At 37.0% G+C, this 12,938-nt stretch overlaps 1 protein-coding gene across 2 annotated transcripts in view; it reads left to right on the top strand.

Annotated features, from left to right (window-relative positions):
- Prcp (prolylcarboxypeptidase) overlaps positions 1-12,938 on the top strand; it is a 73,813-nt gene that overhangs the window by 1,908 nt on the left and 58,967 nt on the right. The window lies entirely within an intron of this gene.

The following is a 12,938-nucleotide window of genomic DNA, read 5'->3' as shown; positions in this document are numbered from 1 at the left end:
TTGGCATTAGGAGTCAGACCAGGATTCTACCCTGGTAGCTCTGTGATCTTGGCAGGTTACAGTTTGTTGCTGAACTTATTTTCTTGATTTTCTGGGGTTATGGTAATGGTTAAATGGGAGCAGATGACATATCCCTAGCAGAGTAGCAAGTCTGAAGCAGGCACTTAATAAATGTATGGTTACTGACCCATCTGAATTGCATAGGAATTTAAAATAAAGGAATGGCATGAATTTGTAGAATAATTTATAAGCAAAAAATTTTAACACAGAAAATTGAATTTGGATTTAGGAAGAGAAAGTGTTTTAATTTTAGCAGAGATACCAGGAAACAAGAGTGTTTTTCTTGGGTAACGCCTTTAACTGTCTCTGACCTAGCTTCCTCATTTGCAAATTGACAAGGACCACTGTGTCTAATACTTTACTGAGGAAAGTTAAGAGCTCCTTGGGGGAACTAGCTTAGAGGGAAACTAGTTGGGTGAAGCTTGTCATTTCAGGACATGAAGAAGAAGCCATGTTAGGTACTCCAGGGTGGCCTCCCCTGACTCTTTTATCTGGAGCTCTCTGTTTTATGTGTTTCATTAACATTATCACTCATGATAATCTTCATTCATCTTCAATTGGCTAATCCCCTCACATTTCAAGCACCTGGCCATGTCACTCACTAGTTAGATCCCAGCACAGGGCTCTTTACCCAGCCAAACTTTGCTCACTAGTTTATATTTAGTTTATACATTAGAGCAAAGATCCCACACATGTATTTATTACCATAATAATAAGTATCCTTATATCAACTCCAATTGAGCTTTTTATTTTTGAGAAAAAAATTCCATACATATTTATTGCATAATTGCACGTATAATAGTTGTCAATTTCAGGATCATAGATTTTTATATGGGACTGTGTAAATTCAACTTCAATTTTTTTTTAGTAGAGCACATATACTTTTATATCTTTTAATAATAAACGTATAAGCCTCAATTTTCATTTAGGGTTTAACTTTTTCAAACTTTATAATGTTTCCTTTATCTATAATTATCTCATCTAGGTGACCATGCTAGTCCCAGAAGTCCTTATATACACATAAAGGATGTGGTTTTATGGAATGGTCTCTGTAAAAAGGCTTAGCTAATAGCTTTGTTTCTCTCCTCCTTAGAAATCCTTCATATCTTTGAATGCTTGCAGGATAAAGGCCAAATTCCTTGGCATGGATTCCATTGTTTCTCACCATATAACCTCTCTGGCCTTTCCAGCTTTCTGTCCTGCCATAGTCTCCTGCTTCTACTTGCAAACACATTTACTCTTTCAGTAACATAGAACACAGGCTCCAGTGAATTTTACTGTTTAGAAATTCTGTCTGGAATTCCACACTTCTTTTCCACTAGTTAAACTTATCCTTCTATCCCAGAGGAAATGTTACCTTTTCTGTCAAACCATGACTTCTTTAGGCCAGTTTAGATCATCTTATTTTAATCCTGCACACTTAGTGTTTTATACATGTCCTTCCTGCTAGATAGCACTCTTCAGGACCTACAAGAGCCTATCAAAAGTGTAAGCTTTTTCTGTTTCTGGTTTAGGAGGAGTGTTTGGGGAAGGGGCAGAGATGCCATGTTTAGTCACAAAGGTGCCAAGAAGAGTCCCTTAAACAGCCCAAGCAGCAGACCAAGGAGATGGATGAAGAGGCTTTCAAGCAGAAATAAAAAGAGGAAATGGATTTCCAGTTTTCCCAGCACCATTTGTTGAAGATGTTATCCTTCCTCCATTGCATGCTTTTAGCCCCTTTATCAAATATAAGATAGTTGTAGTTTTGTGGATTGGTTTCTGTGTCCTCTATTCTGTACCATTGGTCCACCCGCCTGTTTTGGTACCAGTACCATGCTGTTTTTGTTACTATTGCTCTGAAGTATAGTTTGAAGTCTGGTATCGCTATACCGCCTGATTCACACTTCCTGCTTAGCATGATATCAAATCAGAGACACACCATCTGATAGAAGAAAAAGTTGGCTACGATCTACATTCGGTTGGGTCGGGCTCCAAATTCCTCAATAGGACACCCATAGCACAAAAGTTAATAACTAGAATCAACGAATGGGACCTACTCAAACTAAAAAGTTTTTTCTCAGCAAAAGAAACAATAAGAGAGGTAAATAGGGAGCCTACACCCTGGGAACAAATCTTTACTCCTCACACTTCAGATAGAGCCCTAATATCCAGAGTATACAAAGAACTCAAAAAATTAGACAATAAGAGAACAAACAACCCAATCAACAAATGGGCCAAGGACCCGAACAGACACTTCTCAGAGGAGGACATACAGTCAATCAACAAGTACATGAAAAAATGCTCACCATCTCTAGCTGTCAGAGAAATGCAAATCAAAACCACCCTAAGATACCATCTCACTCCAGTAAGATTGGCAGCCATTATGAAGTCAAACAACAACAAGTGCTGGTGAGGATGTGGGGAAAAGGGTACACTTGTACATTGCTGGTGGGACTGCAAATTGGTGCAGCCAATTTGGAAAGCAGTATGGAGATTTCTTGGAAAGCTGGGAATGGAGCCACCATTTGACCCAGCTATTCCCCTTCTCGGTCTATTCCCTAAAGACCTAAAAAGAGCATGCTACAGGGACACTGCTACATCGATGTTCATAGCAGCACAATTCACAATAGCAAGACTGTGGAACCAACCTAGATGCCCTTCAATAGACGAATGGATAAAAAAAATGTGGCATTTATACACAATGGAGTATTACTCTGCATTAAAAAATGACAAAATCATAGAATTTGCAGGGAAATGGATGGCATTAGAGCAGATTATGCTAAGTGAAGCTAGCCAATCTCTAAAAAACAAATGCCAAATGTCTTCTTTGATATAAGGAGAATAACTAAGAACAGAGTAGGGACGAAGAGCATGAGAAGAAGATTAACATTAAACAGGGATGAGAGGTGGGAGGGAAAGGGAGAGAGAAGGGAAATTGCATGGAAATGGAAGGAGACCCTCAGGGTTAGACAAAAGTACATACAAGAGGAAGTGAGGGGAAAGGGAAAAATAATACAAGGGGGAGAAATGAATGACAGTAGAGGGGGTAGAGAGAGAAGAGGGGAGGGGAGGGGAGGGGGGATAATAGAGGATAGGAAAGGCAGCAGAACACAACAGACACTAGTATGGCAATATGTAAATCAATGGATGTGTAACTGATGTGATTCTACAATCTGTATATGGGGTAAAAATGGGAGTTCATAACCCACTTGAATCAAAGTGTGAAATATGATATACCAAGAACTATGTAATGTTTTGAACAACCAACAATAAAAAATTTTAAAAAAAAGGAAATGAAGAAATTTAAGGAGAATTTCCCCCACCCCCACCCCATTGAAAGTTGGGGTGGGGGTGGGGGATCTGGCCACAGGTGGACTTAATAAATCTAGCAAGATAATGATGACACTTGAATCCATTCCTAGATATATGGATTCTTTGCTATAATATCTTTTGCCACTTATGGCTAAAATGAGTTGTTTTCTTGGAGTTTTGTGTACATTTAAGAGTAAACTTTTGTGCTGGAAGTGGTGGTGCATGCCTGTAATCCCAGGGACTCAGGAGGCTGAGGCAGGAGGCACAAATTTGAGGGAAACCTGGGCAACTTAGACCCTGTCTAAAAATAAAAAATAAAAAAGAGCTGGGGATGTAGCTCAGTGGTAGAGCACCCCTGAGTTTAATCCCCAGTACTGGGGAGGGGGGAGAATAAACTTTTGTTTAAAAAAAAGTACATGTATTTATAAAGCACAAAATAATTTTTAAGTTAACATAGTATACTGTCATGTGTAATGAATTAAAACAAATAAAAAAAGTTGACAGTAATAATTAAGGGAGTGAATGACTGACTAAAGAGAGCATAAACAAATGTATAACCACAAACAATTTTTATTTTTATATCTTACTCTTCCATTTTTTTGCTAATTATTTTTCCTTCTTTTCCAAAGTCTTCAAATGTTGATTGAGTAGGAATATTTAATTTCTTTTACCTGAAATAACTGAATCAGGAGATCAGAGGAATGACATGCCCACATCACTTAGGTACATGATGGCTCTGGGTATGTGTGTAATGCCATTGTCATAAAGGACTCTGGGATTCTTGACTTGTCATTACAATTTTTACCACTATTGATTTTCTCTCCCATCCAAACCTCTCAGGCTATAATATGAGTTCTGAGGTCATTTCACTATGTAATGTAGTGGGCAGGAGGAATGGATCCTGTCAGTCTTTTTCCTCAGTAGCAAAATAGGGAACAAAATTTACTGTATTAATTTTGGTTTCTTATAATTGTGTGTGTGTGTGTGTGTGTGTGTGTGTGTGTGAGAGAGAGAGAGAGAGAGAGAGAGAGAGAGAGAGAGAGAGAAAGTGAGTCAGAGAAAGAGATACTGATCTTGAGAGATTTATACTAAGGAATTGGCTAATGCAATTGTGGAGGCATAGTAAATCCAAAATCTGCTAGGCAGTCTGGTAGGTTGGCAGGCTGGTGACCCAGGGAAGAGTTTTAGTTTGGACCCATAGATGGTAGGTAGCCTGTTGGCGAAAGCCAGAATTCCTTCTTGCTGAGGAAATGTCTTTCTTTTTCCATTAGGCCTTCAACTGATTAAATGAAAACTATTCTAGTTGGGGAGGGTAATCAGCTTGACTAATTTGAATGTTAATCTCACCCATAAAAATACCTTCACAGAAACATCCAGAATAAACCTTTGATCCAATATCTGGGCACTGTGGCATGGCCAAGTTGACATATAAAACTTAACCATCATATCTACCAAAGTTTTTGTCAGGGTTAAATGTGGTAAAACATGAAAAGCACATGTATAATTCTGGGAACATAAGAATTTAAGGAACTCTTCATAGTTTTATACATTTTAGACTAATCCAAAAGCAGGACCATGGTGAAATGCCTTTTCTTGAAACTGGAGGTCAACCAGTGGTTCCCGACCATTCCTATTTAATTAGTGATCATGGTCCCTGTTAGAATTCTGTTTTGGCCCAGCATTAGACTCATGGCCGCTAACTCTTGTACAGTCTTCTATAACTCATTTCTTAATTGTTGGTGAGATGATCATATCACTGGGCTAAACTTTTGATTTATGTATATCCCTCGTGGTTTTGCTTTCAGTTCCTGTTCTAGGTTCTGCTTTTCAACTTTGCCATAATGGCCCCAATGCCTAGTAAAATGTATTGGGTCCCTTGGAAAGACATATCAATACTGATCTTTTTCCTTATCCTCACTCTCTCTCTTTTTTCTCTTTTTGTGTTAGTCAACTCTCTGTCACTGTGACAGAATATCTGAGTTGAATAACTTAGAGGAGGAAAGATTAATTTTGGCTCGTGGTTTCAGAGGTTTTAGATCATGGTTGGCAGGCTCCATTGCTTTTGGGCCTGTGGCAAGGCAAAAATGGTGGGGAGTATATGGTGGAGCAAAGTGCTCACCTCATGGTAGCCAAGAAACAGAGAAGGGTGGGTAGGACCTAGGTACCAATATACCCTTCAAGGTCATCCGCCCAGTAACCTTTTTCCTCCAGCTAGTCCCCTCTTCTAAAGTTCCCATCACTTTCCAATAGTACCATCAGCTAGAGACCAAGTCTTTAGCACACAGGCCTTAGGGGACATTGTAGATCCAAACTATATCATCCTCTAATTTTGGCTTCTACTGACAACCTTTCTCTGAAGCCTGGAGTTATCCCAAATATTGGGTGAATTCTGAACTGATTTCTGTGTTTGGTGATACAAAATCATTTTTGGAAGAGGCCTTAGAGATCATGTAAACCACCCCTTAAATATGATGGATTGATCTTGATCTAAATTATGGAAGGTGGGGAACTGATAGAGATTGAATATGACAGTAGTTAAGACTACTGCCTTTAGGGACAAATAGGTTTGAGAATGAATCCTGTTTTGCCATTTTCTCAGTGAACTTGACATGTTTCTCTGAGGCAGCCCATATTTTCATAATCAGCAAAAGGTGCATAATTACACTACTATCTCATGGGTATGTTGTAAAATGAGGTAGTACGTTTAAAGTACTTATTTAGCACAGTGCATATCACTTAGTAAACAGTAAAGTGTTTTTTTTTTATCTTGCAGTTTCTTAATGCTTTAATCCCTCTTCACTCAAAATATTTAAATCATTTCTTATAGCTAAATAGAAATGATATATTAATATAAATATAATATTGTGGAAAATATGAAAATCTGTGAGAACTATTCTTTTACATAAATACTACATATGTGACTTTATCAATGGGAGATAATTTAATAGACTTATGGCACAGGAATTAGCATTTTTTCTTGTTTGAAATAGTTTTCCAACATATCAACTTTGACATCAAAAGAAACATATCAAACTATATCTCTTATTTTTATGCTATTTTGAGTTCTGGTAAAGTGTGGAGGGAAAATATGGTAATGAATATCCTTTTAGGATTTTGGAACATTCTGTTTTTTTTTTTTTAAGAGAGAGTGACAGTGAGAGAGAATTTTTTAATATTTATTTATTTTTTTTAGTTCTCAGTGGACACAACATCTTTGTTTGTATGTGGTGCTGAGGATCGAACCCGGGCCGCAAGCATGCCAGCCGAGCGCGCTACCGCTTGAGCCACATCCCCAGCCCATATTCTTCTCTTCTTGACAACAGTAGTATATCTGATACCATCTTTCTGATAGCTGAGTTTTTAATGTTGCAGCTAGTGCTAAAGTATAATTTCAGTAAAGATTAGGTTTTTCACAATCTTTGTTATATTTTCCTGTCAGCATTTTGCTGGGACTTTGTGTTTTTGAAGATTTAGATGCTTAAAACATTTTCAGTTTTGGTTCTAGTATTTTGCCACTAATTCATGTCATGATCTTGGGCAAGTTGTTTCTCTCTTTAGATTTTAATTGTACTGATTTGTAAAATAGGAGGATTGGATCTGATGATTTCTGATTCACCTATATTTCTGTTCACCGAGTGCCTCCTATAGGTACTGCATAGGAGTAGTGGGGATATGGCACAATTCTGGATTTTGCCCTAACACTAATTACCCTTGGTGAATTGAACCTAAACAGTTTTTTCATCTAAATTAAGATACAGACCCATGTCATATAAAGTGTTTGTAAATTAAAAATTAGTCGCTTCTATTACTGGTACAATATTTATGACAAGAGTATTTTCTGTGATTTTAAAGTTTATTTGGTTATGGGTGAATGGAGAAACGAAGGAGAATCCTATGATTCTAAAACCTTAATGGTATTTCCTATTTGTCTTCATTCTAGTGCCTTACATGGTAGTTCTTTGTTTTATAATTTTTAAATGTGCATTATAATTATACATAATAGTAAGTATAGTAGTTCTTTTTTTTTTTTTGTATCAGGGATTGAACCAGGGGTGTTTAACTACTGAACCACATTCTCAGCCTTTTTTAGTATTTATTTTGAGGTAAGGCCTCGATAAATTGCTGTTGCTGGCTTTGAACTTAACAATCCTCTTACCTTAGCCTCCCAAATTGCTGGGATTACAGGTGTGCTCAGTGTATCCAGGGGTAGATCATTACAAGGATATTCTGAATTTCAAAAAGTGACCATAGATTAAAATAGAGTAATAGTAATGAAACATGCATTACATAGGTGTGTAATACACTAGTAATGATGATCTGCTTGCTACTACTTATGGTACCATATGGGAACTTTATATGCCCTAGGTCCCATGCTACAAACTTGATTGACATTTGCTTATCTAATCTCTATAACTGTCCTATGAAGTAGATGCTATTATTATCACACTTTATAGACTAGGGAAGGGTGTTACAGAGAAATTACATCCTCAAGCTATACTGCTTATCCATTTTGTTTTTTCTGAATATAAGTGGAAGAGTTTCTACTTTTAAAATGAATGTCATGACCTTGTTTGTTTTACTGGTCAGGATAGGCTAGTTATGCTGCTATACAAAACTCCAAAATTTTAGTGACTTAATCCAAGAAAAATATGAGTTTTCATATATTTTCAGTGGAGTGATCAAGGGACTTTATTCATTCACTCAGAGATTGAGTAGTTGATGGAAGCCTCATCTCAATGTATGCTTTCATGATAACCGAAGCAGTGGATAAAGAACATGGTAGGTCTAATGTAAATGCTCCAACCTGTAAATGACATATATCATTTCCTTTCAGAATTCCTTGTTCAGCACTGTTAAATGCACTTAAGTACAGGGTGGGAGACAAAAAGTATTGACTTTGAGTGCCTAGAAGGAAAGACAGCACTCCTGACTATGATGACTGTTATACACAAGTCACTTAACCACCCACTCACCTTCCACCTCTGTACTTATATCTAATACCTTTTATAATTCAGGCACTGGGCTCAATCCTGGGAACATAGAGATGATTACGTTCAGAAGGACCTTAAATTATACTTGTTGACCATTTCAGTACTCAAATTTATCTCTGAAAAACATGGAAAAACACTGAAACTTTTGTTATTTCTTAGTATTCATATGGCTACAACTCAGATTACTTCAAAAAATATTCCTAAGTGAGGCAAATCTCTTTTTCTTATTAAACTTGTCATTGTCATATATATGCATGTATATTATATATATTATTCATATATATATTATTCATTCAATAATTAAAAACAATTGATTTGCCTTTTTATAATGAAAAAATTGATTTAGAGATTTATATAAAAATTTTAAGTGTGCTTTGTTAAATGGTGGGAAATTGTTTGAAAAGAACTTTCTTCATTGGTATTTTTTATTATGTATTTAAAAATATGTATGTGATTGGAGAATATAAAAATCTTTTTTCATTTTTATTCACAAGTTTAAAAATCCTAGTTACTAAGCTGGGCATGGTGGCATGAGCCTGTAATCCCAGCACTCAGGAGGCTGAGATGGGAGAATAACTTGAGCCCATGTATTTGAGATCATCTTGATCTACATAGCAAGACATGTCTTTAAAAAAAAAAAAAAGTTGTAGTAGAAAAAATCCTAGTTAAGCCAGGCATGGTATCACATGCCTGTAATTCCAGTTACATGGGAGGCTAAGGCGGGACAGTTTTAAATTCAAGGCCAGTCTGGGCAACTTAGTGAAACCCTATCTCAAAATAATAAAAATAATAAGGGCTGGGGGTATAACTCAATGGTAGAGTGTTAAAAAAATTCTCAGGTATTTTTGTTTTACTAACAATGAATGAATGAACACTTATTGATTATGTACTCTTGGCCAAGTATTTTACTAAACTCTTTTAAATATCTGTTTATAATTATTATAATATTTTGAAATAAATGATTAATAGATCATTTAATTGAGGTTCATGAGGCTTTTAAAGGACAGTATTGTGAGTCACATTTTAATCTGTTGCTTCCGAGATCCATGATTTTTCATTGACATCACAATGCCTCCTGTTTTAAGAAGTAGTAGCAAAACTCATTTCTCTGTTTCTCTTTCCACATTGTCTTTACAACAACCTTGTAAAGTAGATACCCTAATTTTTAGAAGTGAAACAACTGAACTTCAGAAAGATCAAAAGGAGGAAATGTCCAAAAATACTATTTGTAAAATCTCCTGGTTTTTCAATCCAAAATTTAAATAATTAATGGTTTATCTATTAAATAAGATATTATTGATAATTAAAAATTATTGTCTTTAGGTATGTTTGACAATGGAGGAAATTTTTCATTCATTAATGATAAATGAAAAAAATAGAAATCTGAATGTACGATGTTGTATTATTATTTTTGGTTGCTATAACAAAATACCTGAGGTTAAGTATTTGATAAAGAGAAAAGTTTTATTTATCTCACAGCAATAAAGGATGAAAGTCCAAGCAGCGTGATGCTGGCAAGGTCACCTCTGGCTAAATCACATCACTGCAGGAGCATGTGTGAGAGGGAGAGATCACTTGGTGAAACAGGAAGCAGAGACCGTGGAGGGGCCAGTCTTTTTCTTCTATAACAGCCACTGTCATGAAAGCTCACTCCATGAATTAATCCCTTCTGAGGGCAATATCCCCAGATAACCGAATTGCTTCCCACTAGGCTCTACTTCTTAAAGTTTCTACCTCTGAGGAGAACCAAGCTTCCCTTGGGGGGACAAACTGCATCCAAACTATAGCAAATGTCTCCAAATTCACTTAGTTAGTTTTCCTGTATTGTGTAACAGGGAATTGAAACCAGGGTCTTGTGCATGCCAGGCAAGTACTCTATCAGCGAGTTGTAGGCCCTGCCCTTTTCATTTTATTTTGAGATAGGACTCAGGCTGGCCTTGAATTTGGAATCCTCTAATCCTAGCCTCTTTGATAGCTGGGATTACAGGTGTGCACTAACAAGCCAGGTTCACTTAAAAAAAAAAGAAAAATGTATTTTAATTGAGGGCCTAGTGTGCTAGACACTATTCTAGGCATGAGGCACAGAGAAAATCAAGTACAAAAAACCCTGAGGTAAGAAGTATGTGCCTAGCAGGAGCAACTATTAGGCCAGTGCAGCTGGTAGGCAATGTCCAAGGAGGGAATAGAAAGGGAAGAGGGCAGAGAAGAGATAAAGGGGCCAGATTGTGGTGGGACATATGGGCTATTGTTAGGAATTTAGCCTTTATTTAGAATGAGATGAAAAGTCTTTGGAGCTTCTGGGGCAGAAGAGTGGCATCTGACCAATATTTTAATAGATATTCTTTGATTTTTGTGTTGAGAATAGATATAGTAGGATAGATATGGGAAGACTAGTCTATTGCAAAAATTCAGATTAGAGACCATGGTGCAATGGTAGCTTAGATTATGTAGTAGCAATGAAAGTGTGAGTTCTGGATACTATTGAAGATAATGCTGAGAGATATAGTTGATGAGTTGGATCTGTGGTGTGAGATGAGGAGGTGAAGATGACTTCAATGTTTTTGTCCTGAGTAGCTGGAAGGAAGGAGTTGTCATTTACTAAGATTCGGAAGGCTGAAAGAGAGTTAGTTTGGGAAAGGTAGGAGATGAGGAACTTGCCTCCAGATATATCTGAGTCAGGAGTTCAGAAGAAAGGTGGAGCAGGAAATAAACATTTGAAGCTGTCGGTTTGCAGATGGTCTGTAAAACCATGAGTCTGGAAGAGGTCAAAAACTTTGGTAAAATGTTCTTTTCTTTTAAAGATGGTCTTCTCAATATTGTGGTATTTAGAAGTCAGGGAAATGACCAATTAAAGGGACTGAGAAGGAATAGTCGGAGGAGGAAAACCAGGAGACTGAGATGCCCTGCAAGAGGGCATTTCACGGTGGAGACTAGATTTAGCCATATAGAGTTGAGGGTGACGATCAGTTTCTGTGGGTGATGAAAAACCTAATTGAAGTAGATGCAAGAGAGAAGGGAGGGAGCTGAGGTGAGGCTGTGAGGGTAGGTAATCTTTTGAGGAATTTTGCTGTAAAAGTGATGTAGAGATATGATGTGACAGATGGAAGGAGAAGTGGGGTCTCATTTTAAAGATGGGAGAAAGAATGTATGCTAAAAAGGAAAGGATCCCCAGAGAATGATAAAGTAATCGTGCAAAAAAGAAATAGAATTGCTAGTGAAATATCCTTGCATAGGCAAGAGGATCTAGTGAAAAAACAAGAATGAGTAATTTGACTATAGTAATGCTGGGGAAAGGTACATTATACAGGCACAGATGAAGGTAAGAAGGAGTGTGGTTAGAGTTTGGGCACTGTTTTTCAGAATGTGTCTGTTTTTTCAGTGAAATAAAATGGAAAATCATTAGGCAAGAGTGAGCAGGAGAAAGAACATAAATGCTCCTCTAGTAAAGAGGGAAAGTAAATGGACTAGGGAAAAAAGAATTTGGGTGCAGAACAGTTTTGAAGTCCAATTAGCATGGCTGTATGTTCTCTGACTGCATTTGGTTTCTTGGATATGACTGTAGAATTGGTGGAGAGTTCTTTTCAACTTTGAAAAGGTTGACTTCCCTTTAACCAAATGAGTACAACAAAGTGAAAGAGAGACCTAGTGAGTAAGGGACATTGTAAGGGAGTGATTGATTGTACTCATTGGCCAGGGGATGTAAGTGAAATGAGAAGAAAGTGAGGATGTGAGGAGAGAAGGAATAGTGAAAGGGTGGATTATGAGTCACAGAAAAGGTTGAAGGATTTGGGGAATCATAATAGAGGGACTGAACTAGAAAGATAGAAGATGTGGAGTTCTTGACATTGGGAGTATGGTGGGAATAAGTAAGTGGAATGCCAAAATCTAGAGTTTGACTATGGGTTAATGACTAGGTAAGGTAGATGGAGGATGAGCTTATTGAAGGAAAGGAAAAAAAGGAACCAAAGGACCAGAATAATGAAGTCATCAAGGATTTTGAAAGGAGTTATATTGAAGTGATAGTTGAGGAAGAAGCAAATATTGTTAAGAAAAAATTTTTAAGTAAACCGGGGTTAGTACATCACTTAATGATTATAGCAAGAGAGGTGTTAGGTGGTCTACTTTGATGGCAGTTTTTTGTTTTGTTTTGTTTTTTTGTCATTGGGCATTTAATCCAGGGCCTTGCACATGTTAGCACACACTCTTATCACTGAGCTACACCCCAAGCCCTGATGGTGATATTTTAAGGTAAGGAAGGGATTAGGGAGAAGGGAGGGAGAATTCCAAACCAAGAATACCTACCCCCACCTCCATGCCCAGTGTTAGGAAGTATTTGGGAAAGATCAACCCCTCCTTGAGAGAGTCAGGTACGTTTACAAGTATGTTTATAGCTGCCCAGAGAAAAAGAGGAAGAACATAAAGTAAAATATTAACAGCTGTGAAAGGGTGATGTTTTATTTTCTACTCTTTATTTTTCTTTTTTTTTTTTTCCAAATTATTTATCATGAACCTGTGTCATTTCATAATCCATTAAACCAAAAGTGTTATTGAAGAGAAAAAAAGCAGTTGATCTCTCCTGGCTGACATAGGCCGTAT

The sequence above is a fragment of the Marmota flaviventris genome, chromosome 9, assembly GCF_047511675.1.
Source record: "Marmota flaviventris isolate mMarFla1 chromosome 9, mMarFla1.hap1, whole genome shotgun sequence".
Classification (NCBI taxonomy): Eukaryota; Metazoa; Chordata; class Mammalia; order Rodentia; family Sciuridae; genus Marmota; species Marmota flaviventris.
This window is presented reverse-complemented; position numbering and strand designations above follow the sequence as displayed.